Source organism: Scyliorhinus torazame, chromosome 3 (assembly GCF_047496885.1).
Source record: "Scyliorhinus torazame isolate Kashiwa2021f chromosome 3, sScyTor2.1, whole genome shotgun sequence".
NCBI classification, from domain to species: Eukaryota; Metazoa; Chordata; class Chondrichthyes; order Carcharhiniformes; family Scyliorhinidae; genus Scyliorhinus; species Scyliorhinus torazame.
The window spans coordinates 306,178,472-306,205,017 of NC_092709.1; the positions used below are offsets into that span (position 1 = coordinate 306,178,472).

Sequence of the window (26,546 nt, forward strand, 5' to 3'; positions counted from 1 at the left end):
AGTCTCTTTCTGCACCTTCGTGCCCCCTGTACGGCTGGTGCGGCCTCCGGCCCCTGAGCCTGCGGTCCCCTGGTCTCCTGCTGTAGGGCTTTCCTTGGGTGCTGCTGCACGTTGCTGCTGGAGTCTGTGCTCCTCCAATGCAGTAATAAGAAGAACAGCCACCTCTACTGGCTCCACAGCCATATCTCTCGGTTACCTGCGAGGGATGAGAGAGAGAGAAACAGTCAGGTTGGTGTCACAGCCGGATAACATCATTACCTCCCCAGTCTATTGGTTGGCTGCACCTGAAAGCAGCCAGGCTCACACTTTATCCGATGGCCACCGCTCACTCAAGAGTCAGCTGCCCTCCCATCTCCGTTGAGAGTGGCCCTGGCCTATGCCCTCACCCAGTCAGAGTTGCCTTTGCCCTCCCACCTGGTTCTCCCCTTTAATCTCTACATCCTTGGGGGCTCTGATAGGAAATGTATATGGTCGCCCATCCTTAATGGGCAGGGTCTACTGGATGATGATGTCCACCTTGGGGGCTAATGGATCCTCACTGGCTGGCATTGGGGTGCAGCACGTAAGCAAACCCAGTGTCTCTGGACCCCGTGTGCCCAAGTGAACCCCAAGTATTCATCTCAGTCCTTGACGTTGAGACTCTGGGGAACTGACATTGTTAAGGGGTAACACTTGACGGCCAATTAGTTTGATGAGAATGAGTCTCAGGAATGTTAGAGGGCACAATCGCTTTCTGCTTCAGGAATACCCTTCTTACTCAGCTGCATCATTCAGAGATCTCATTGCCGTTTGGCCTCTTGTGCCTCCTGGCCAGCCAGCCACTGTGGTCAGTGGGAAGAATCAATGAGGACTGAAGATGCAGCGATAACCACGCTAAATGATTCAAATTCATGAAACTCAGGTTTGCCCCCATTCCTGGATGTGAACCTGATCGTGTCATCAGAGAGGGTCCAGGAAGATCGAGTTCTGAAATCTTTCTGGCGCAAATCCTAATTTTGGTCTCACACGAGATTTTGCGTCCGTTACAGAATTGATACGTGCGGCTGATGTGGCTGCTAAACCCCCCGCCTAACATTTCGAGTCGACTATGACTTTACTTCAGAATCATGTGCTCTTAGCTTAACCACTGACCTTTTATGTATCACCTTGTTGAATGTCTTTTAGAAAGTGAAATACAATGGGCTGAATTCTCCGTAGCCCGACGCCGAAATCGGGATCGCGATGGGGCGGAGAATGGATTCCGACGCCGGATTTGGGGCAGGTGCCAGTTTCACGCCGGTTTGCGATGCTCCGCCCTCTCCAAACAGGCATCATCGAGACGCGCGCGGCCACATTCGCAAGGCTGGCCGACCCACGACGCTCTGCACTCGATGGCCCGAGTTCCCGACGGCGCGGGCCACGTGTGGTCCCAACGGTCGGGAACCCGGCGTGCCAGCTGCGGACTGTGTCCAGCGCCATCACACTCATCCGGTATCTTTGCCGCTGGCCGGGGGCTTCTGGGGTGAGCTGTGGGGTCGGGGAGGGTGGGTTTGGGTTCCAGCATGGCCAGCACCATGTTTCCTGCGCGACCGGTGCAGGTCGTCAGCCCTGGACATGCGCGGCCCGGGACCCGGCCATTCTCCGGCCGTTTTCCATGTGATCCGTGGGTAGTTCAAGGAGCGTCGGTGCCAGCCCTTCACTGCTACCAGAATCGGTGATGGTTTCCCACCGATTTTCCTGTCGTGAAACACCCAAGGATTCTCTGTTGGCGTTGGCACTTAGCTGCTGGAACGGAGAGTTCCGCCCAATATGTCTATTATTACGATCCCAGTCCAGACTCTAACAGTGGCTAGGTTACTGGACAGAAACCCCAATATTTATTTTAATTTTGTAAGACTGTGACAAAATGATACTTTGCTCCAGGAGCGATTGCAGAAATAAGAATATGGGGCGGGATTTTCCTCCCCGCCACAATGTTTTCTGGTGCGCTGCAGTGCGCCCCCGTCGGCAGCAGGGTCCTCCATCCCGCAAGCTGGCCAGTGGGGTTTCCCCATTGTGGCCAGCCCCACGCCATCAGGAAATCCCCGGGCGTGGGAGCGCTGTCGGAGCATCGGAATATCCCGACAGTGGAGAATCCAGCCCATAGTATTTCAAAACAAACTTTGGGTGGGATTCTCCGACCCCCCCCCCCGCCGGGTCGGAGAATCCCTGGGGGGGGCGGCGCGAATCCCACCCCACCGCTTCGACGCCGGCTTTCGGGCGGGGGCGGGGTTTACGCCGCTCCAGTCGGGGACCGTTGGCAATTCTCCGGGCCCCAATGGGCCGAGCGGCCGTCGTTTCTTGGCCAGTCCCGCCAGCGTGAAATAGACATGGCCCACCATGGCGGGACTTGGCTTGTAGGCCGGCTAGCTGAGTCCTCGGTGTGGTGCGGGGGGATCCGGCCCCGCGTGTGGCCTGGCCTGCGATCGGGGCCCACCGATCTGCGGGCGGGCCTGTGCCGTGGGGGAACTCTTTCCTTCCACGCCGGCCTCTGTAGGGCTCTGCCATGGCTGGTGCGGAGAAGAAACCCCCCCGCGCATGCGCAGGACCATGCCGGCGGTTCTGCGCCGGCCCTTTGGCACTGGTTGGCGCGGCGCCAACCCTTCCGGCACCGGCCTAGCCCCCGGAAGTGCGAAGGATTCCGCACCTTCCGGTCGGCTCGACGCCGGAGTGGTTCGCGCCGCTCTTAGCACCGGCATCGGGCCAACCGGCCAGTTGCGGGAGAATCCCACCCCGTATTACTAACACGGTATTAAAATCTTTAACATCATAGTAGAAAATAACTTACAATTACTCCTTAACCAATACTACTCAATACTGAGAATACATTTGCGATCTTTATTCCCACTTAAACAACAAGGGAAATAACCATGTCAGCTCTACGGCGGCACGGTAGCCTAATGGTTAGCACTGTTACTTCACAATGCCAGGGTCCCAGGTTCGATTCCCAGCTTGGCACTGTCTGTGCGGAGTCTGCACGTTCTCCCAGTGTCCGCGTGGGTTTCCTCCGGATGCTCCATTTTCCTCCCACAAGTCCCGAAAGACGTGCTTGTTAGGTAATTTGGACATTCTGAATTCTCCCTCTGCATACACAAAGAGGAGCTGGAATGTGGCGACGAGCGGATTTTCACAGTAACCTCATTGCAGTGATAATGTAAACCTATGTGTGACACTAATAAAGATTATTATTCAATCCGCTGTACCTATCAGTACAGTGAAGACTTGCTTCACAGAGATGTTCTTTGAGAAAGAAAGATCTTTTGACACTGCTTTAAAGACAAGTCTGTCAGGCACATGCAGAAACTCTGGCTGTATTTATTCAGAAGCTGTTTCTCAGCTTGTTTCAGTTTCCCCTTGTTCTCAGACAAGTCTGCATTGCTTTAAAGAGTATTAATATCTTTTAACTGAACTGCAGAGAACAAACTGCCTGATCTGTGTTCACAGCTTCATCCAGAACTGCCTGACCTTTTCCTACAAAAAGCCTGATGTCTTCGCTCCACCCAGCAATGACATCATCTTACCAAGCTGAAATCTAATTAACTCCACAGGGAATCCCCTAATCAAACCAAAATTCCATTGGCCCAAGCTTTTTACGATGGTTTAATTGCACCCCAAAATATACTTGCCTTTCAAACTGGGATTTATTTTAAAACATGGCTGCAGAAGTCAAACACACACTAACCCAGGTTTTTAACCCTTTCTGCACCAAATATCTATAACACAATACACCTGAAATTATTACATTCATCACACTACTGGCTGTCCTTTTATTACCTCTGCAAAGATCTTGAACAGATTTTTCAAACACGATTTCCCTTTCACAAAACCATATTGACTCTGTCTGATTCTATTACAATTTTCTACTTGTCCTGCTACCACCTCTTGAATAATGGATTCTAACATTTCCCAACGACAGACGTTAGGCTAATTGAGCTATAATTTCCTGCTTTCTGTTGCCCTCCTTCCTTGAACAGGAGTGTTGCAGACATGGTTTCCGGCCCAACAGGACCTTTCCAGAGTTTCCCAACTCTCCGAGTCCTATGTGGTGTTCTCCTCGTGGCTTGTGGAGAGCTGGTGAAAGGAAAGCTTCTGTCACTCACACAGGGCCCCTTGAGACACTTGTGGCCAGTGATTTGAAAGGGAACCACTTCCTGTTGACCAAAGCATTTGGTTCCTTGATAGCTTCACAAGTACAAACTGTTATTACCATGGACATCAGCAAAGCTGGACACGACTACAAGACCAAGACCTCCTTCATTCTTGCTGTTGGAAACCATTCAATATATTAGTTTTCCCTGGCGGGGGTGGGGGGGGGGGGGACGGGACACTAGTGACCTATTTTATATAGTGTAGACAACAGCCATAACAGCCTCCCCGAACAGGCGCCGGAATGTGGCGACTAGGGGCTTTTCACAGTAACTTCATTTGAGGCCTACTTGTGACAATAAGCGATTTTCATTTCATTTCAAGGAGATGCAGAGGATGTCTCCTTTTGCAGCCTGGAAGACACCTGTGGGGAAAAAGTTAAGGGTGGTGGAAGGCACGTAGGTTGATCGCTGCTGGAATCCATAGGAGTCAATATAAAGCACATGAGGTTTTACACTGTAGGTCTTAGTAGATTTTCCAAGTCAGTTCTGGTAATGTCCTCAACTGTGACTGTTTAAATAAAAGTGGGGCCTATTTTTGGATCGGTGGATGTAAAAGTTCTTTTGGCAGGAACTTTTTCCTTTTATCCCCCGGGTCTTGATTTTTATAAATATAATCACAAGGGTGGCCTCTCCTCTGCCAGTAGAAAAACAGGGCCCTTGTTATTTTTTTCTTTTAATGATATTTCAGGAAAATTGTTGTACTGAAACATGTTTTTTTTGCACAGTTGGTTGCGAGACAGTGGATTATAATATCAAAATTAGGGACTGAACCGGAGGCTCCTGTCAACATTTAAGAATGGGCGGTTAAAGGAAAATGAAGAAATGTGGGAACAGCGTGAGCATATGGGCCAATGCATGACTGAAGGATAAACAACAACACAGACTGGTTAGACTAAATGGCCCATATTGTGATTTCCCCATAATTGTGGGTATTAATTTAACTTTGCATCAATGGAACAGTTTCTACTAAAGTTGCTTGACATTTAACTGTATGCAATTGCTAAGGCTCTTCAAGCCCACAAGCATGGCAGGATGATAATATCCCAATGCCATATGACTGTTCCAGGAGGAAATGTCAAGCCAAATTGGATTTCTAGTAGTGAACAAGCTACTCAGGAAAAAAAGCATCTGTTTCCTATTTTAATTAATTGGAGGTACAGCTACCCCATCAACCTCTGCATGTGAACAATAATGTTGCAGAAAATTTGTTCCTTTTCATGTAGCCTTGTTTACAGTGAAATGGAAATAGCTGATCGCTAAAGTCATGCTGAAATTCTTTGTTGATCTGCTCTGGGACACAGCAGTGTAATTAGAATTCAGCTGCTTTGCAAGTTCAACGAAGACAACCCATTTAACTGATTAACAATGGCTCTGTGTTCGCTACCTGTCTCTCACTCCCCAGCATAACAACCAATGTTGGTCATGAGGCTGTGGCTTCAACTGCTTGCCTTCCCTCTCGGGGCTGTTCATAGCAATTAAACACTGACAGCCCACTAGAATGTCAATTAAGCGATCACGGTACAAGTCGAACTCCAGTAAGTGTCAGCGTTGTCACTGAGCCAGTTTAGATCCTCACCTCTTGCCTATAGATGCATCAAGAGCCTCTGGAAAGAAGTGGGAATCCTAGCCAATGGCATACAGATCAATTGGGACTCTTCCATTGCCACGGGGTTAAAATGAGTTAACTCTATGATGTGCAATCAATTACTCTCGAGACAAGGTGAGTCATAACTAATAGGCTTTAATCTGCTAGAACTGTTCCCCAGCAGCTTCGGTACAGAAAATGAAGGCTGCTGGGACGGCATCGGTTCTTATACTCCGCCTCTCAGGGTGGAGCTATGTACATCAGCCAATGGTAGACTCCTGGGTCTAGCCAATGGTCATCCACCTCTCAGGTACCGCAATACCTGTTATTACCACATTCACCCCCTGTTAAAAAAGAGCCCAGCGGGGTGATGGCCAGCGTTAATGTCGCCTTTCGCATGGTAGGACCAGGTATGGAGGTGCCGTGATGTCGAGGGTAATAGTAAAGTGTTCATGGTGCAGCAATCAGTCGATCGGGTGGCCTGGTCGTCCTTCTGGAGCGTCTGGGCTTCGGCGGAGATCATGATGGGGTTCCCGGCGGTTGCGACTCCGGGAACGTGGTGTCGTCCTCAGAGTCAGCTTCGTCACCCCTAGGCGGCGCTGTTGGGGCGAAAAGTGGGCAGGGGGCGCCTGTAGAGTGTGTCGGTGCTTGTTCGGGCCTAGGCAGGGGCGGTGGGAGTACTGACCCTCCGGTCAGGTGCTGCGGGGAGGGTGGGGGTGGGGGCACTGGTGCGGGTGCGCGTGGGGCTCCGGCGGGCACCAGGTCCCGAAGGGAGACCGTGTCTTGGCGGCCATCAGGGAACGCTACATAGGCGTACTGGGGGTCGGGGTGCAGTAGGTGGACCCTCTCGACTAACGGGTCCGACTTGTGCGCCCTCACATGTCTCCGAAGCAGGATGGGTCCGTGTGTGGCTAGCCAGGTTGGGAGCGAGGTCCCGGAGGAGGACTTCCTGGGGAAAACAAAGAGATGTTCATGAGGTGTCTGATTTGTGGTAGTACAGAGCAGCGACCGGATGGAGTGAAGGGCCACCGGGAGGACCTCCTGCCAGCGGGAGACTGGGAGATTCCTAGACCGTAGGGCCAGCAGGACGGTCTTCCAAACCGTGCCGTTCTCCCTCTCAACCTGCCCGTTTCCCCGGGGGTTGTAACTGGTCGTCCTGCTCGAGGCGATGCCTTTGCTGAGCAGGAATTGACGCAGCTCGTCACTCATAAAGGAGGACCCCCTATCACTGTGAATGTATGCGGGGAAACCGAACAGTGTAAAGATACCCTGGAGGGCCTTGATGACGGTGGTTGTGGTCATGTCTGGGCAGGGGATGGCGAATGGGAACCGGGAGTACTCGTCAATCACGTTCAGGAAGTACGTGTTGCGGACGGTGGAGGGGAGGGGGCCTTTGAAATCCATGCTGAGACGTTCAAAGGGACGGGAAGCCTTTATCAGGTGCGCCCTCTCTGGGCGGTAGAAGTGCGGTTTGCACTCCGCGCAGATTTGGCAGTCCCTGGTGACTGTCCTGACCTCCTCGATTGAGTAGGGCAGGTTGTGGCCTTGATAAAATGAAAGAAACAAGAAACCCCCGGGTGGCAGAGGTCCTCGTGGAGGGATCGGTGGCGATCCACTTGTGCGGTGGCGCAAGTGTCGCGGGACTGGGCATCAGGAGGCTCGTTCAGCTTCCCCGGACGGTACAAGATCTTGTAATTGTAAGTGGAGAGTTCGATCCTCCACGGCAAGATCTTGTCGTTCTTAATCTTGCCCCGCTGTGCATTATCGAACATGAGGGCAACCGACCGTTGGTCCGTGAGGAGAGTGAATCTCCTGCTGGCCAGGTAATGCCTCCAGTGTCGCACAGCTTCTACTATGGCCTGGGCCTCCTTTTCGACTGAGGAGTGGCGAATTTCGGAAGCATGGAGGGTACGGGAGAAGAAAGCCACGGGCCTGCCCGCTTGGTTGAGGGTAGCTGAAGAAGCCGAGGCAGCGCTTTAGGGCCTTGGGGAAGTGAGGGAGGGGGAACTCCATGAGGGGGCGCATGCGCACAGGGTCGGGGCCTATGACTCCACTTCGCACTACGTAGCCTAGAATGGCTAGATGGTCGGTGCTAAACACGCATTTATCCTTATTGCAAGTCAGATGAAGGATATTCGCGGTCTGGAGAAATTTTCGGAGGTTGGTGTCGTGGTCCTGCTGGTCATGGCCGCAGATGGTGACGTTATCAAGATACGGGAACGTTGCGCGTAAGCCGTACCGGTCAACCATTCAGTCCATCTCACGTTGGAAAACCGAGACCCCGTTCGTGACACCGAAGGGAACCCTTAAAAAGTGATAGACCCGCCCATCTGCTTCGAAGGCAGTGTACTGGCGGTCACCATTACGGAGGGGTAGCTGGTGGTAGGCAGATTTGAGATCCACCGTGGAGAAAACCTTGTATTGCGCAATCCTGTTCACCAGGTCGGCTACATGGGAAAGAGGGTACGCATCCAGCTGAGTAATGGTCTGTTGATGGTCTGGCTGTAGTCAATGACCATCCTATGTTACTCCCCGGTCTTTACCACCACTACTTGAGCCCTCCAGGGGCTGTTGCTCGCTTCGATGACCCCTTCCCTCAGCAGCCTTTGGACCTCCGACCTGATAAAGGTCCGGTCCTGGGCACTGCACCGTCTGCTCCTGGTGGCGACGGGTTTGCAATCCGGGGTGAGGTTCGCAAACAGGGAAGGCGGGTCGACCTTAAGGGTCGCGAGGCCGCAGACAGTAAGGGGGGGGTATAGGGCCGCCAAATTTAAAAGTCAGGCTTTGCAGATGGCACTGGAAATCCAGCCCAAGGAGGGTGGCTGCGCAGAGGTGCGGCAGCACGTACAGGCGGAAATTGCGGTATTCCCTGCCTTGGACAGTGAGGTTCGCTAGGCAGAACCCCTTTATCTCCACCGCGTGTGACCCGGAGGCCAGGGAGATCCTTTGGTTTACGGGATGGGTGACAAGAGAACTGCGCCTTACCGTGTCGGCGTGAACAAAGCTTTCTGTGCTCCCAGTGTCGATCAAGCACGATGTCACGTGGCCGTTGATGGAGATCATCGTTGTGGCTTTCGCAATCGTCCGGGACCAACTCTGGTCCAAAGTCACCGAGGCCAGCTGCAGTAATGGAGAGTTCTGGTCGGGCAGCGTGTAGTCGGCTGTGCTGGGGGCCTGGGGCCCCATCCAAGATGGCGTCAGCCATGGGTCGCACATGGAGTCCGGGGATGAAGAAGATGGCGGCGGTGAGGGACAAGATGGCGGCTCCCACCCGTCCAGTGTGGTGGCTGGGGGGCAAAATGGCTACGCCCGTGGGTCGCACGCGGCCTGAGGATAGGGGGGTGGCGGTGGGCACTGGACGGCCGGAGCCTGAAAGGGGGGCTGCCGATAGTCGCTGGAGACCGCGGCCATGGCGCGGGCCTGGCAGTCCCCGACATAGTGGCCCTTCTTGCAGCACCCTTCGCAGGTGGCGGTGCGGGCCGGGCAGCACGGGCAGGGATGATTCGCCTGCCCGCAGAAGAAACAGCGTTGTCCGGCGGTGGTAATGGACCGTCTCGCCGCGCAGGCTTGCGGGGTCAGAGGGAAGGTCTGAGGGGCTGCTGCAGCCCAGGGGGCCGCCGCGCGTCCGGGAGCAAAAGCCAGCGCGTTGTTATACGCAACGTCCATGGACCCCGCCAGCGCCCGTGCCTCAGTAAGTCCCAGAGTGTCCATTTCTAGGAGCCTTCGGCGGATATCGGGGAAGGTCATACCTGCCACGAAAGCATCCCTGATCAAAAGTTCCGTGTGCTCGTTCCCCGAAACTGGCGGGCAGCCATAGTTTCGGCCCAGCACCAGTAGCGCCCGGTAGAAGTCTTCCAACGTTTCTTCGGGGCTTTGCCTCCTAGTCGCCAGCAGCTGACGAGCATAGACCTGGTTCACAGGGCAGATATAATGTCCTTCTAGCAGCTCGATCACTGCAGCATAATTCTCCGCCTCCTCGATCAGAGGGTAGATCCCAGGGCTGACCCGCGAGCGTAGAAGGTGCATCTTTTGTCTTTCCGTGGGGGTGTCGGCAGCCGTGTCGAGGTAGCCCTTAAAGCACGCCAGCCAATGTTTGAAGATAGCAGCAGAGTTGTCCGCATGGGGGCTGAGCTGAAGGCACTCCGGTTTGATACGGAGATCCATCCTTTCAACTGAAGTTGTAGCAGAGTAAATTGATGCGCAATCAATTACTCGCGAGACAAGGTGAGTCATAACTAATAGGCTTTAATCTGCTAGAACACTTCCCCAGCAGCTTCGATACAGAAAGTGAAGGCTGCTGGGACGGCATCGGTTCTTATACTCCGCCTCTCAGGGTGGAGCTATGTACATCAGCCAATGGTAGACTCCTGGGTCTAGCCAATGGTCAACCACCTCTCAGGTACCGCAATACCTGGTATTACCACACTCTACATGGACAAAAAATTGAAATCTGAATTGTATTGTACAGTTTCACAGAGCACAGTCTTAGTTTTTATTCTCTGGAGGGGCGGGCAGGAAGGAATTTGGTAGAAGCAGTGCTGCACAAACAAAGTTTTCCCTGTGTGTGTTTCATTCATACTAGAAGACCCCAGGCTCATCTTATCTGCTACTGAAACACCCATCTCAGGTTTTGTTATTCCATTTGCTCTCCTAACCGGTCACCCACCTTCCACCCTTTATAAACTTGATCTCTGCTGCCCCTCAGCTCACTCGCACGATGTTCCGTTCACCCATCAACCAGATGCCAACTGACCCACATTGACTCCTAGTCTAGCGACACCTCAATTTTAAAATTCTCATTCTTGTGTTCAAATGCCTCCGCAGTCTTACCTTATCGCTGTAACCTCCTCCAGCCTACAATCCCTTAGAAATCTGCATTCCTTCAATGTGGAACTTTTGTGCGTCCCCTCGTTTCTTTTGCCCCACACTTGGTGGCTGTACTTTCAAATATCGGGGCATTAAGTTCTCGAATTCCCACTCTACCTCTCTCTTCTCCTTCACTGGATTTGTAGTCCAGGGGCCCATGCTAATGCTCTGGTGGTAAGGGTTTAAATCTCACCAGGGCAGCTAGTAGAATTTAAATTCAATCATATAAATCTAGGCTCAGTAATGATGGCCATGGAACTACCATTGACTGTCATGAAAAAATCTCATCTGCTTCACTAATCTCCTTTAAGGAAGGAAATCTGCCACCCTTACCTGGTCTGATCTACATGTGACTCCAGACCCACAGCAATGTGGTTGACTCATAAATGCCTTCTAAAGTGGCCTCTTGGATACTCAGTTCAAGAGCAATTACGAATGAGCAACAACGCTGGCCTTGCCTGTGACGGCTGCATCATATGAAAGAATAAATAAGAGAAAACAACGTCCTTACCTCTTTGATGGCCACGTCTCCTAATCTTCCCTTGCCTAGTGTCAGTTTTTGACTCCCTGTGAAGCACCTTGATATGAATTTCCGAAGTTATAGGTGCTATATAAATGCAAAGTATTGTTAATGATGAATGCCTCAAGTTAGTGCAGCATCGTGTTCTATAGTGTTTAGTTTATAGTCTAAACCCAGCAAGGTTTGGCTCATAAATATTCAGGACTAGGGAATGAAAGTGATTTGCTTTCAATGTGAATTTATGGAGAAGCTCCACTCTGAACATATTTTGCTCCAAATATTCTGTTTTGGAGCCAAAGTGCCTATTACAGATGTGCTACCTACCGGAGTCTGCAATGTGAGTTTTCAATCATTCTTTTTGCCTGCACACAGAGTGCTGAAAAGCGTTCCATAATATTGCTCAGTGGGAATGATGCTTCTTTTAAACACAGAAAAGTTAATCGAACGCGACACTCTTGTTGACAGCTCTGTTGTATAGTTTTGATGCCTGACTCCTGAAAAATGTAATTTTTTCTGCCACATTGAATAGATCGAGAGGAAGAGACTTATTTGAGCTTTTTGAGAGGGTTCACATAATCTCCCCCTGCTCATTATTAAAGTCACAGAAGATGAAATTCAGTGGCCCCCGGAGCTGGTGTTGCCACTTTATTATCAGACCACAAGCTGCAATAACAAAATGACCATACGACCAGTATGTTAGTTCAAAAGACAGTTTATTATAAAACACAAGACTTATTTCTATGTGCAATGATACACGCGGCTACGTATTAAACACACCTATCAATCAAGTTGACCTTTACTTAACTTCTGGGTGACCGGCTCTGTGAAGGTAGATAAGCCTTTATCTGAGTCCCCACGTGTGTCGGCTGGAAATCGTCAGGTTCGTCTCGGCTGCGGCTCGTCTCGCTCAGGTAGCGATCGCGGGTCTTTAACTTGGCTGGTCGTTATGCTGCAATTGGTGTGGGCACAGGCCGATCCCAAAAGAGATTGATCCCTAGTGTGCAGGGCTTCTTATCCTTCTTCTCTTTCACGCCTTTTTGGGCGGGATTAACTCGGTCCAATGGATCGATAGAGTCTCAATTACTCTGATCGAAACCGGCCAATTAGGGGCGGGTAGCTTGATGGCTGGGCGGATCCTAGTCGTTATTGTTCCAAGTGTGTATGCCTTTCCAAATAAGGGGGAGCGGCGCCGGGGAGTCTGCTACTGTTGCTATTCCTTGATTTGCGTCTATTGTCTTGGGAAAATCAGTGATCGACCCTTAACAGGTATCCATTGGTTGCATACCTGGGCAGGGGTGGGGGGGGGGGCAATATTGTGAATGGCCAGCACCAGTTAAAGCTAGCCAAATTTTAAAGCGAGTCTGCACCTCTTTGTGGTGAGGCACACTGTGGTGGAACCGATGCTAACAGTTGTGCAGGAAGTGAATGAAATGGAAATGAAATGAAAATCGCTTATTGTCACAAGTAGGCTTCAATGAAGTTACTGTGAAAAGCCCCTAGTCGCCACATTCCAGCGCCTGTTCGGGGAGGCTGGTACAGGAATTGAACCGTGCTGCTGGCCTGCTTGGTCTGCTTTAAAAGCCAGCAATTTAGCCCAGTGTGCTAAACCAGCCCCAGTCTGGCTGATGAAGCATCAAAGAATGTCACACAAACATGCAACCAATGAACACTCAGAATAGGACACAACCAATGGGCAGTCAGGACACTCAGAGGTGGCATCACCATAAGGGGGCATGACATAAACACTATAAAAGGGATGAAGCACTCACACCCTGCGTCTTTCTATAGACAGAAATCTAGAGAGTTAGACAGGGTTGATCAGCAGCTTCAAACCCCAGCATGTGGCTTAAAGCAAGCTGGTACAGTTAGACTGAGTTACTACAGTTAGATTAGCAGAGAGTTGAACTCATTTGAGAACTGTGTTAATAGATCAATAAACACGTTGAACTCATTTCAGAGTTTGGAGCATCCTTTAGTTAAGACTGCATCGAAGCAGCATAACACAACACAGGTTTTTTGCTATTGCACTGGTGGTGTTGCCAAATGGGATGGAAAGAAGGAGCGATGTCCTGTAAATTCAGAAGACCAGGAGGCTTTTATGAAGTCACGGAGAGTCCACACGGAGTTGTATCAAATAAACGTTGGTTTATTTACAAGGCTATAACACACAGCTCCCGGTAGATCCCAGACCCCCCGCAGGGTCGGAGAATCGCCGGGGGGCAGCGTGAATCCCGCCATGCTGCCAGCTGCCGAATTCTCTGGCGCTGGGGTTTTGGCGGGGGCAGGAATTGAGCCGGGTCGGTCGACGGCCACTGGCAGCGGCCCCCCCGGCGATTCTCCAGCCCGTAATGGGCCGAGCGACCGCCGTTTTCGGCCGGTCCCGCCGGCGTAAATCAAACCAGGTCCGTACTGGCGGGACCTGGCTCCACGGGCGGCCTGCAGAGTCCTCGGGAGGAGGGGGGGGAAGGGGGGATTACGGGGATCTTGCCCCGGGAAGGGGGGTGCCCCCACACTGGCCTGGCCCGCGATCGGGGCCCACTCCGAGTGGGGGCACTCTTTCCCTCCGCACCGGCTGCTGTTAACCTCCGCCATGGCCGGCGCGGAGAAGAACCCCCCTGCGCATGTGCTGGGATGATGCCAGCACACGCTGGCGTTCCTGTGAATGTGCAAACTCGCGGCGGCCGGCAGAGGCCCTTTGGTTCCGGTTGGCACGGCACCAAGCCCTTCCAAGCCAGCTGGCGTGGCGCCCAACCCTGTCGTCGCCGGCCCAGCCCCTGAAGGTGCGGAGGATTCTGCACCTTCTGGATGGCCCGATGCCGGAGTGGTTCACGCCACTCCTCGGTGATGGTACGGCCCGCCCCGCCGGATAGGGGAGACTCCTGCCCCGGGTCTTTAAGGTCAGGGCCAAACTGGCCAACTTTATATACAACATAGATTTGAGTTTCCCCCACCCCTTAACGAGAGTACCCATAGTCTGCAAGGGACACAAGGTAGACAATCATTCCCACCCCGTAAGACCTGTGTGGCAGGATATGACAGAGGCCCTCCAGACACATGCTCAGATAGTTATAGAGGTCAGTGTTAGGATTCAAAACTTGTTGACCTGGATGCAGTGCCGGAAGAGGTTCAATGACCCCACACAAATGATCAAAGTCAATGAATGCATCTTCAAATGCACCATTCTATCAACCAATCGGGGTGCCTGCCGTGGGAATTGTGGTGGGCAGGACGGACAATTTGATACACCATTTAAAGCTGCATTGATCTGGGGAGGGTGGGCGCAACCGGAAAATCCCGCTTATATTCTTAGACAACGTAGTGTACTCCATCACTCACCTATCAATCAGAACGCATAGCTGTGGTGATATGCCTATGGGCTATCTCATAGCTGGATGGTGTGCGACCTCCAACCAGCAGGTGGCGGTGCAGACACACCCTGCGGTCTCTGGACCAAGGTCATGTGACCAGTGACTCCCATATAAGGGGAGACACATCCGGCCATGATCAGAAGATTGCAGAGGGTAATAAACATACAAGTGCCAGATACAGTTCCAGAGGAGTAACAAGCAGACGCCATGATAATGTGCTCTGTAACAGATTGCTATCATACCACACGAGACTCAATAAAGATCCTGGTTTGGACAAGTCAAGGTGTTTGGTGGATTCCTTCGTAAGGTACAGAAGACCAAGCTAAATAATAGCTGGTATTGATATGATCCAGCACGCACTCACACACCTAGCATCACTGCATGTCTCACACGCACATCTTGCACACACCACCAGCTATTCAAATACGACAGCCACATCATCCAAACAGATTGCACCACACTCACTGATACACTTCCCACTTTATTGCAGGACAAAGTGGCGCACAGTTAGAGGCAGCAAGAACTAAGTGGTGGGGAAACGGCACAGCTCCATGTCCAAACCCACATGGGGAAGATGATGCTGCTCGTTCTTGGGGAGCAGAATTCTGAGGCTGTGGCTATAAAGGAGCTAAAATCAATTAAGTTTAAATAAAAAAACAAGAATGTATTGAATGAAGTACTCATACTCAAAAAGGATAACACCCCAGGCCCCGTCACGGTGTGTCTCCCATCCGCGAGTGCGGCAGGTCATTTAAACTGCCGCTTACTTCAGTGGGTTCATAATATCCCGCTGGGTGGGAGGGGCTGTAAAATCCTGGCACTCATCGGGATGGATTGCATCAACGTATTTTAAACAGATCGAGGGAAGATATAGCAGAGATATTACTACTCTTATTTTCCAGTCCCCTGCGGTTTTCCTGCAGTGAAGGTGGTTCCCCATTGGACGCCAGCAGGAACTTCCAATCCCGCCGAAGTCCACAGAGTTTTACATGGCTCGCTCGTCCCACCGCCGGTGAACCTGTGGAGGATCCCGCAGGCGGGGAGTGCCAACCAATTCTGCTCTTAGTTTGAGCATTAACATTTTTAGATGTGAGATTAATGAAAGCACATTGAGAATCTGGTAAACAAACCTAAAGCAACTGGAAATCAAAGGGTGGCCTATGTTTATTTAATGAGATCAGGGTTGTAAGTGGAAAAACACTAAAAAATGGGTGACCTCTCTCTGGGTTTTGTGATGGAGACAGAAGACAGGGGGCGCAATTCACCCAAAGGATTATTGCGGGCCCGCCCATAGTGTGCTCAGGCTGAGGGGAGGTTGGGGATTGTTTCGGGGGGCTCGCAGATTGGGACGGCAATTAAAAATGGCGTCCGATCTCTCGCTACACTGGGCAGTTCCACCGAGCGGAGCTCCACAATGTACAAAACGGGGCCTTGTGCGGTCAAGGCCACGTGTTCCCTGTTCAGGCCCCTAATTCAATGCGAGTCGCGTTAAATGGCCATGTGTTTCTCGGCACTGCGAACGCCGGGAAACGTGCGGCAAATGCGCTCACCAGGGGCCGTTATTCCCTTTTAAGACCATAAGACCATAAGACATAGGAGCAGAATTAGGCCACTCGGCTCATCGAGTCTGCTCCGCCATTCAATCATGGCTGATATTTTTCTCATCCTCATTCTCCTGCCTTCTCCCCATAACCCCTTATCCCCTTATTAATCAAGAACCTATCTATCTCTGTCTTAAAGACACTCAGTGATTTGGCCTCCACAGCCTTCTGCGGCAAAGAGTTCCACAGATTCACGTTACTAACTTTTGGTTGATTCACTTGGCTCTGTTTTATAACCTTTGCTCTCGAGTTGCCAGGTATCTTTATGATACCGCCACGAGGTTCAAGTTCGAGTAATGACCAATAACTCAATACACCGATTAGTAAGATTTAAATCAAAGCACATTTATTATACACAGTAATCGCTACTCATGCACAAATTCTACGTCTAAGCTACTTCTACAACTAACAGGCCTATACTTAGCTTCGGACTGGTCCACCAGGTCAGGGGAACAAATGGCCTTTCATTCGGGTTCTGAGTCTGCGGGATTCGAAGTTGGTACGGATTGATAGCTAGGAGCGCCTATCTCGTTGCGAGCGTTGACTTAAGACTTACGATCTCTCGGCGGCCGTTGAACCGGTCACGGTCAATGTTGGTTCGCGTTACTGGGTGACCCGGTCAAGAAGAACGATTTGAACTTGGGGCTTAACTTTATAGTCCCCAGGGGCTTCCCGCCTTTCGGGGCGGACCCTGTACCTGGTTCAAGCTGATTGGACTTCTCCAATACTGGAGCGGTTCCCTGATTGATGGGCGGTCTTGAGGTGTCCGTTAACCTCTTTTGTGTTGGCTCCTGCTGGCGCCGGGGCGTCTGGCTTAGTTTTGTTTGTCCCAAATGTTGCTATTGTTCCCGGGCATTGCTTATTAGTATGTAGATGGTTGCTACATTATTATGCAGATGGCTGCTAGTATCGATGCTGTCTGGGCCTTTGCAGAGTTAAATACACAGCAACCTTGCACCTGCTGGTTTCTGCCTGTTTAGGCTGGATTTCCCTGCAGCCTTTGCCGTTCGCCATTTTAAATCGGGACTTGGCCAACTCAGGTGGCTACACACCATCCTTGTGATCCTAACGCGAAGCGTGAAGGATCACATAACTGCGTTGCTTTCCATTCCCTGACCCGGCGAGCACTCTTCGATGGCCCCTACACTAACCATACCTATTTTTGTTAGCAAAAAATTTTAACTAACAATTCTGAGGGGCGCTATGTCAAACAGGGACATGCATTACAAACAAGAAAATGGGAACCTCTAATTATCCTTAATAAACTACACTCACTCAAACATTTCATCACACTAACTTCCTAAACCATACAAACAAAATCATAGCAGTTTTATACAAATTATCCTGGCTTGGCAGTCAAGCTCAGGATCGTACAATTGCTCATGAACATTTCTTTATTTACAACAAATCGCAAATGAATGCTCTTTATTATAGATCGCGGGGGTCGGCGATCTGGTCGTATCCGAAAATAGGGGATCTTATTCTATATACCGGGGTGCAAGCGCGGTAGGCTCTCCTTCTCCATTTTCTCAGACGAATAGTCTGCACGATGCAGCAGAGTATCGCCAATACCAATAGGGATTCTATCATGTAGGACAGGGAGTACCAGGTTATAAACCTGTCACACCAAGATGGTGTGGTGTCGCTTGTGACTGGGCTCTGGGTACGGTGGGGAAGTGAATCATTAATGGCTGGGGGAGGTGAGGTCAGGGGTTTCGCGTTAGCGCGCAACCAAATGTCCATTATAACGATGAGCCACGCGGAGGATGTCCTCATGGTGCTTCTTCTTTCACTTCTCTTCTCTTCTCTTCTCTTCTCCGGTCCTGGAGCTTCTGGAGTTCTGTGTGATCAAGCATAGTGTCTGTTACTACCTTGGTTTAATATCTCGTATGATAGCCTAACTGTCCTTTAGTGCCAATTACTCCCTTTATAATTGGTCACTATGTGTGACTCCTCATTTTTTTTCAAAAACCGAATTTCAGGACAAGACACACTGACAAATACTGAACCAGTGCGAGCTGTCTCGCAGGCTGTGCGATTTACCATCCAAATGTTTGAGGATGTAAATAGCATGTGGTTGGCAACCTAAGGGTTACCTGAAACAAAACAAAACTTTTTGAACCAAATTTTCCGAAATGAGGTGCGTATGGGCCGCGACGGGTAAGATTTGGATGGAGTCCCCGGGTAGGACGGCGACCAATGCCGTGTGTGCCCTACCCGAGCGTAGTTGACCAGAGGGGTTCCCAGGCAGGGCGGGTCCCAATGCCGTTTTTCCACTGCCTGAGCAACCGACAAGAACGGGCAAGAAATGTAGTCATCGTGGGGGGCTGTCGTATTGGTTCCTTCCTCGAACCAGAAGAGCAGTTACGAACGGGGGTCTGTGTTTCCGTCGACAGACGAGTTCCTCTGAACTGGCGTCTGGGACCTTAATGAGTCTTTGTGGACAAATTCTCAGAGATTTCGGCCGAAAAGGCATGGGGCCGTGGAAAAAAAATTCTGGTCTGACATACAACATTTAACAAAACACTACAAACAACATCGAACATGCTGCAGGTTCCATCAGAAAGGACACCGTTTCTCCCAAGCGGTTCCTTTTAAAACATCATCTCGACACCTCAGTTATCGGTTGCGAACAGGGTCGCAAAGGGGTTCTCGTTTTGGGAGTCAGACTCAAGGTTGTCATCTTCTCCCGGATGCCAAACTCTCGAGTGTATCAGGGCTGATAGGGCTGCATGGTGTGATTTGGGATTGCTCTCGGCATTCCGGACGAGTCTGTACGAGTTATCTCTGTGCCAAAAGGTGGTGTCTAGTTCTGTGGGGATGGAATCGGGGCCGTTATTGTAGGTCGGTGTTTGGTGGTGGGGTTTGTTTAGGAAAGTGATCGTGAAGGGATCACTCGAATTGTCAGATTCCCTGGGTGTGGGGTCTGTTGCATGGGGATAGTAGGAGGCGTGCTGTGGCTATTGTCTGACTCATTGTCGCTGTCGCTGCTGCTGCTGTCTGTGGGCGTTCCAGGGCGGAGTGTATATTTCGGGGGTGGAGTCGAGGTTGAGTCCGTGGCTGGGCTGGACGTGTTGGGGGATGGTAAGGTTACGTTGGCTGTGGGCGGGGTGTGGTGTGCTGCGTCGAGCATGACGTGGTGTGCGTGGTTAGACTGTGTTCCATATGCCTTCAGCTGGTTGATATGGAACAACGCAGTCTTTCCGTTGGGATACTTTATCTTGTAGACGGAAGGGCTTACCTTGTCCGCGATGGAGTACGGACCCGAGTACTTTGGTGACCGGAATGTGCTGGGGTTGCATACGGAGAGCATGGCTTGCTGTCCTACACTGAACTCAGTCGCATGCACTGTCCTATCGAAACAGGCCTTGCTCTGTTTCTTTCTTGTGCCCAATTTCACTGCGGCTGCTAGCTGAGCCGTTTTAACATTTGCCACCAATTGTTCTACTGCTTTCTCGTGTGTGAGGGCCGTCACTTCGGGGCTGGTCAAGTCTAAGCCTGATAAAAATTCTGTGCCTTTCATGGGGCGTCCGGTCATGAGGATGTGTGGGGTGTAACCTGAGGAAGTTGAAATTGCATTACGCAAAAACATCAGCGCTAAAGGGAGGACCGAATCCCAAGTGGCGGTGTTTTGCTGGACCATTTTTTTAAAAGGTTGATTTTAGGGTCCGATTCATGCGCTCCACGATACCACTTGACTGGGGGTGGGATGCAATGTGGAATTTTTGGGTAATGCCAAATATCGTGAGGACGTTCTTCATGACATGTCCCGTAAAATGGGAACCTTGGTCGGATTCAATGCTGCGGGGGAGTCCCCATCTTGTAACGATGTGGTGGGTCAAAATCTTGGCTGTGGTTTTTGCCGTGTTTGTGCGGGCTGGGAATGCTTCCACCCATTTTGTAAATGTATCGATTACCACGAGTACATATTTATAGCCATTTCTGCGAGGGGGCAATGGACCTATAAAATCAATCTGGAGGTTAGTCCAGGGGCCATTAACGGGTCGGGTGTGGCTGAGTTGAGTCGTTTTGGCATATCTGTCAGGGTTATTCTGGGCGCAGATAAGACAATTCTCGATGTAGTGATTTACATCGTCTTTTAAACTTGGCCATCAGCAGAGCTCCCTGAGGTGGGCTGTAGTGGGATCGATTCCCTGATGTCCATGATTGTCATGGAATAAGCAAATCATTTGATTCCTGTCCTGTTCAGGGACCACATAAAGGGTGTCTTTTAACACCACACCGTCATGTGTGGTCAGAGCATTTTTAAACCTATCATAGGGGGCTGGATAGTTTCCTTTCAAAATCTCCTTGAGATTGCTGTCCTGCTTCTGGGCCTGCACTAAATCCTCAATATTAGTCTGCGAGACCTGAACTGCATTCACTGGTGCGCTTTCGGGGGGTGTCCAAAAATATCCGTGCCTGGAACCTGCTTTAGCCAGTGCGTCGGCTTTTACATTTCCAGGGGGGGAGGAACGATGGTGACTTTGAACTTTGACTATCCCAAAAGTCCTGTTCTGTGCTCTCTCTAAAATGTGACGGAGCAACGGGGCTGAAGGGAGGGGTTTTCCGTCTGCGGAAACAAATCCTCTTGCTTTCCACAGGGGTAGGAAATCCGTAAGGCTGTTGCAGACATAGAGGCTGTCCGAGTCTATGTCTGCTGGGCTGGGGAAGGAATCTGGGTGTTCCACTTTGTATGCGATGGCCGCAAGTTCTGCCGCCTGCGTGCCTCAGTGTCCTGGAAGTTTTATTGCTATTTATTCTAGGGCGCGACCCTGCGCGTCCTCGACATAAATACCACATCCTGTTATGCGCTTCCCTTCTAATATTGTGGAAGATCCATCCACATATATCTTTATGGGTTCGCACGTATCTGTGTGCTTGGGGCTCTGGGTTGAACTGCCTATCTTTCTGGGGTTTTTTTTAGCAATAAAGGGGCCTGTGTTGTGGTGTGGAGAGATGATATCACATTCGTGGGGAATTCCGGGGTACTGTAAGTTATCGGCTAAAAAAGTGTGGGTCTTGGTCCTTTTAACAGTGATGTCCCGTCCCTGCAAAAGAAGTGTCCACCTGGCTGCTCTTATCTGACTGACTGTACCGTCCTTGAGTCGTCCGTCCAGTAAAAGTTGGGTGGGGCTGTGCTCTGTGAGGATTGTGATGGGGTTCAATCCGGTGATGTACGAAAAATACTGAACTGCCCAAAATACTGCGAGCAGGTGCTTCTCACAGGCTGAAAATCCCTTCTCCACAGCATCTAAAACTCTGGAGGCGTAAGCCACAGGCCTTAACTGTTCATGCCGTTCCTGAAGGAGCACAGCCGCAAGGGTGCGGTCTGTGCTTGCTACCTCTATAGCGTAAGGGGAAAGCGGGTCTGGAACTTGTAGTGCGGGGGCTGCTATGAGTGCTTGCTTCAACGCATCTACAGCATCCGTATGCTGCGGAAGCCATTCCCAGGGGGCTCCTTTCTTTAGGAGGTCTGAGAGGGGTGCTGCCTTGCTGGCGAAACCGTCAATGTGGTTTCGGCAGTAGCCAACCAGTCCTAAAAACGACCGGAGGGCTGAAATGTTCTGGGGAAGGGGAAATTTAGCAATCGAGTCAATTCTTTTGTGCTCGATCTCGCGTTTACCACGTGTGATAATTGTACCCAAAAATATCACCTTATCTTCCAAAATCTGGGCCTTTTTGGGGTTAACTTTACAACCAATTGAGTGTAAGAGTTCCAGGAGTTCGGACAGAAGCTCGATGTGCTCTTCCTTGGTGTCTGTCTGCAGTAGTCGGTCATCTACGTACTGGACCAGACATTCGGGACGAGACAATTTGGCTAAACCATTTGCCAGCTGTCGGTGGAAAATGGAGGGGAACGTGTGGAATCCTTGTGGAAGGCATGTCCACGTGTACTGTTGATTTTTAAAGGTGAAGGCAAATTTGTACTGGCATGCCTTTGCCAATGGAATGGACCAGAATTCATTACTGATGTCCAAAACCGTAAAGTCTCGGGAATTGAGTCCCTGCTTGAGCATGGTCTCGGGACTTGTGGCTACTGTGGGGGCTGCTGCGGGGGTGATTTTGTTGAGTTCCCAGTAATCGATGGTCAGTCGCCATGATCCATCGGGCTTTCTCACTGGCCAAATCGGGGCATTATTACTGGAGGCTACTGATCTAAGTACGCCCTGCTATATATAATAAGCTGTCGATTACTTTTGCGATTTCTCCCTCTGCCTCTTGGGGAAATCCATACTGTTTTTGGGGTCTTGGGTCAGGTCCTGTGATTTGTACGGAACCAGCCATCCGTCCACAGTCGTGTTTGTGGGTCGCGAATGCTGTCCTGTGCTTCTGTAAAACTGCCCTCACCTGCTTGTCCGTGCAAAGCGTGGCCGGGTTAAACCAAAATTCGCCTACTGCGTTGATTTTGTTGGCGTATTCACCTATGTGAGCGTTGCGGGGGCTCTTGCAGACTTTGCATTTTTCCAGACACATTGGTTGACTGGATCAAATGATAAATTGTGGGAATTCATGAAGTCTATTCCAAGAATGTGTTCTGCTGTGTGGGGCAGGTCAACTAAAACTACGGGGTGCTTGGTGGTGATGTTGCCAATTTGAATGGGTACAGGGGCTGTGATGTGTCCCTGCTGTGAGTGGCCTGTAAAGCCGCTGAGGGTGATAGTGGCTGTAGTGGGCCACGTGTCCTTTTGGAACATGGTGGAGGAATTTATTGTGGTGCGGGACCCTCCTGTGTCCCAGAGAAACTCGATGGGCTGTCCCCGAATTTTTGCTGCAACTACCGGTCGTCAGGACCTATCCCAAAGGGTGTCGCAGACCCAACTGGGGGAGCCCGAACACCGTCAGTCCGTTCCGGTGAGGTCCGTCTGATCTGAACGGGTGCTAACACTATGAATGGGCTCTGTCTTATTCTTACTTAGAGTGCCCATCTGCTGGGCTCTCTCTGGCTTTCGTGGGGCATTGCATTCCCTTGCAAAGTGTCCCAATTGTCCACAGTTGTAACATTCCTGTGACTTTTGTGGGGGGCTGTTCTTTCCTTCATTTACCCATGCGGAGTTCTGGTGTGTTTTAACTGCCTGTATATCTGCATCGGCCTGCTTTTCTTCGGGATTTTTAACTGCGGGTTTGTTTTGTACAGACTGCTCCCAGGCGCGGGACAATCTTTTTACTAGCCATTTTTCAGTATGAGCCTCCTGTTTCTGTGGCATGGGAGATAAGGGTGCGGGTCCATTTGGCCATGTTGTCTGGGGACAAATGGGCGCGGTCTAAGTCTCCAAAAACTGCTGCAATGTGGATCCACAGGCGTCCAGCAAACGCTGTGGGGTGCTCGGTTTTCTTTTGCCTGCATTTATTGAGGCCATCTACGGGGTCACCCCGGTTACACCCGATCGTGTCTAGGACCGCGGTATGCATTTCTGCAAGGATGCCTCCTCCTACATTCTGTGGGTCGGGAAGGGCTGCTGCGACTGAAGGGTCTCGACTCAAAACTGTGAGCTTTACATGCTCTCGCTCATCCAGGCCATACATGGTCGCCTGCTGCTTTACTCTGACAAAGAAATGGTGGGGGTCTGAGGTGGGGAGGAACGGTTTGATTTTATCGCACGCGACCCGTAATTGGGTCACTGTTAAGGGGGTGGTATACAAAAATTCTGTGTCGTCCGATGTGGCTGTGCGGTGGGTGGTTACTGGGTTCACTGGAGCCTGAACTATCTGCTCTGTGGGGGGTTGGGGCGCTTTCCTCTTCTGTGATTTTCCCTGCGCACATGTTCCCTGAACATATCTCTGCGCTGTCTCGTTTAACTCTTCCCAATTAGGGCCATCTTCCTCATCTAATTTTGCTCTGAAGGTTTCCTGGAATCCTTTTTGGACTGAAAGCAGCGATTGCAGCTCTGCAATCTGCTTCCGGCACTTTGCGTGGTCTAGTGAGCTTTGTCTTTGCTCCGTGGTGGCAGCATGGAGTGCTCGTAATGCTGCCTTCAGGTGACTACACTGCCTCTGCAATGTCTCAACCTGCTTCTCAATTTCTTCTCGTACCAGGACTGCACGTTGCGTGTCCTGATAGGCCTTTTCATACTGGGACTGGAAGCTGCTTAAATGCGCCAGACAAGACTGGTGTGCCCTTTTGGCATCATCCACCTCTCCGTCATTTGCTGCCAACTTCCTCCTTAACTCTAAGTTCTCTCTTTCTACCTCACTTACATCGACCTTGCTCATTCGATGTATGCCTTCTACCTCTTTCCAGAGCGTCCTAATGACCTCCTCTGTGCCTCGCAACTGTGCCAAGCAGGACACGATTGCCATTGGCTTGCGAGCTTTCCCTAAGCTCTTCTTGTGGATCTCGCTCAGGTTCTCCCACCAAGTATGTCCTATACTCCCGGGACCTGTTTCCTCGTTGTTACAGAATTCGCTCCAAAGGGGCAATCCTTTCCCTTTGAGGTACTTACTGATTTCTTCCTCCCATACGGGACATTGTCCTACTCTACTGCTGCTGGTCGCTGCAACTGCAAATTCCTCTGGGTTCATGAGGCACTGCATTGCCTGCATTGCCATCTTTCTTATCCGAATGCTTCTTTTAAATTTGGAACAGGGGAGCTAAGGCGGTGCTGTAAATACGGGTACGGGCGACTTCCGGGTGCGGCTATGCAGAGCTAGGTCGCATATTCGGCAGCTCCTGCTTGGAACGGACTTTTGGGCTCTTTTACAGGGCCCCCACGGCATTTGTTTGACATTTCCCGGTGTGGGAAGAAGGCGGCAATATTCCCCCGACAGTGTCCCCCAGGAAGGGTATGTCTCTTGGTTGCCAGACACACGCAGAAACAGTGAAAGATTTGGCTGCAACTACAGGATAAACAGGGCCTCTTCCAGCATGCAGGCGGGGGAAGGGCAAGCTTAAAGCTGCAAGCTGACCTGAGGGCCTGTATCAAAGGTGAATTCTAGCAGCAGAGGGAACAACTGTGAAAAGACCTCATCAAGGCCACTGAAGGGACTTCCGGTTGCGGTGATGCCTAGCTAGCCGCACGCTTCGGCGGCTCCAGCTCCGACGGACCTTCGGGCTCTTTTAAGAGCCTCAACGGGGAATTTTTCGACGACGCAACCCGGTGTGGGGCGTGTGAGAAGGGAGTCCCCCCCAAACGAAGGAGGAAAAAACCGGCGGCGGCGGCTGCAGCGCGAGGAATCGTCGACCAAAGGGTCAGAAAGAGAGAAGTACAAGATGGCGGCGGAGAAAGCGCAGGCGACATGGGGGCCTGAGCATGAAATTGTGAGACGGTGCGTGGAGCTGCTGAAGAGGGAGGTGCTGACCCCGTTGCTACAGGCAATTGAGGGGCTCAAGGAGACATTAAAGACCCAGGAGACAGAGCTCCGTGTGGTGGAGCAGAAGGTGACAGATATTGAGGACGAGATCCTGGGCCTGGCGGTTAAGACACAGACGCACGAGGCACTTCATAAAAAGTGTACTGAAAGGATCGAAGCCCTAGAAAATGGAGCGCGAAGGAAGAACCTTCGGATACTGGGTCTCCCTGAGGGTGTGGAAGGAGTGGACTGTGGAGCGTACGCAAGTACGATGCTGAGCTCACTGATGGGTGCTGAGGCCCCTACGGGCCCCTTGGAGGTGGAGTGGGCAAATCGGATTCCGGCGAGAAGACCAAAAGCGGGAGAACCACCCAGGGCGATAATCGTGCGATTTTACCGCCTTAAGGATAGAGAAGAGGTCCTGAGATGGGCTAAAAAGGTGCGGAGTAGCAGATGGGAGAATGCAGTGGTACGGGTATACCAGGATTGGAGTGCGGAGGTGGCGAGAAGGAGGGCGAGCTTCAACCGAGCCAAAGAGGTGTTGCATAAAAGGAAGGTGAAGTTCGGGATGCTGCAGCCGGCAAGACTATGGGTCACGTATCAGGAGAGACACCATTATTTCGAGACGGCGGAGGAAGCATGGACCTTCATCAAAGAAGAGAAATTGGATCGGAACTGAGGGACTGATGCTGCAGGAAATGTTATTGTTAATGTTACGGTGGAAGTTAATTGAGAAGTAAACAGGGAAGGGGGGAGACATTGGGGAAATGTGGGCGCCGGTGAGGGGGGAAAGACGGGACATAGTTGGAGAATGGGGAAGGGGAGGGGGAGGGGAAAGGGAGCTGCGCCATAAGAGGCGGGTCAGGTAAAGGGATGTTCCCGCACCAGAAAGAATAAGGCGAAAAGACAGGCGCAAGGCGGATGGGAGTTCCCCACATGGGGAGGTCGAGGAGTGAGCAGGAGTAGCCGGGGTCAGTTGAAGTCAGCTGACTTACGGAAGTAATATGGGGGGAGCAATCAAGCTAGAAAGAGATCTAGCGGGGAGGGGAGGAGGGAGGGAGAAGGGGGGGGGGGGACAACTGGGTTGCTGCTGCGGAAATCCAAAAGGAAATGGCTAAAGAGTGGGTGGGCGGGGATGGTGTGCGACGC

The 26,546-nt window shown here is 51.3% G+C and overlaps 1 long non-coding RNA gene across 2 annotated transcripts in view; it reads left to right on the forward strand.

Annotated features, from left to right (window-relative positions):
* Positions 1-5,711: 5,711 nt before the first annotated feature.
* Positions 5,712-26,546, forward strand: part of LOC140409616 (uncharacterized) — a 39,779-nt gene continuing 18,944 nt past the window's right edge. For both annotated transcript variants that reach the window (XR_011940433.1, XR_011940432.1), the window contains exon 1: positions 5,712-5,886. This is a non-coding gene — a long non-coding RNA (uncharacterized lncRNA). The remainder of the gene's footprint in view (positions 5,887-26,546) is intronic.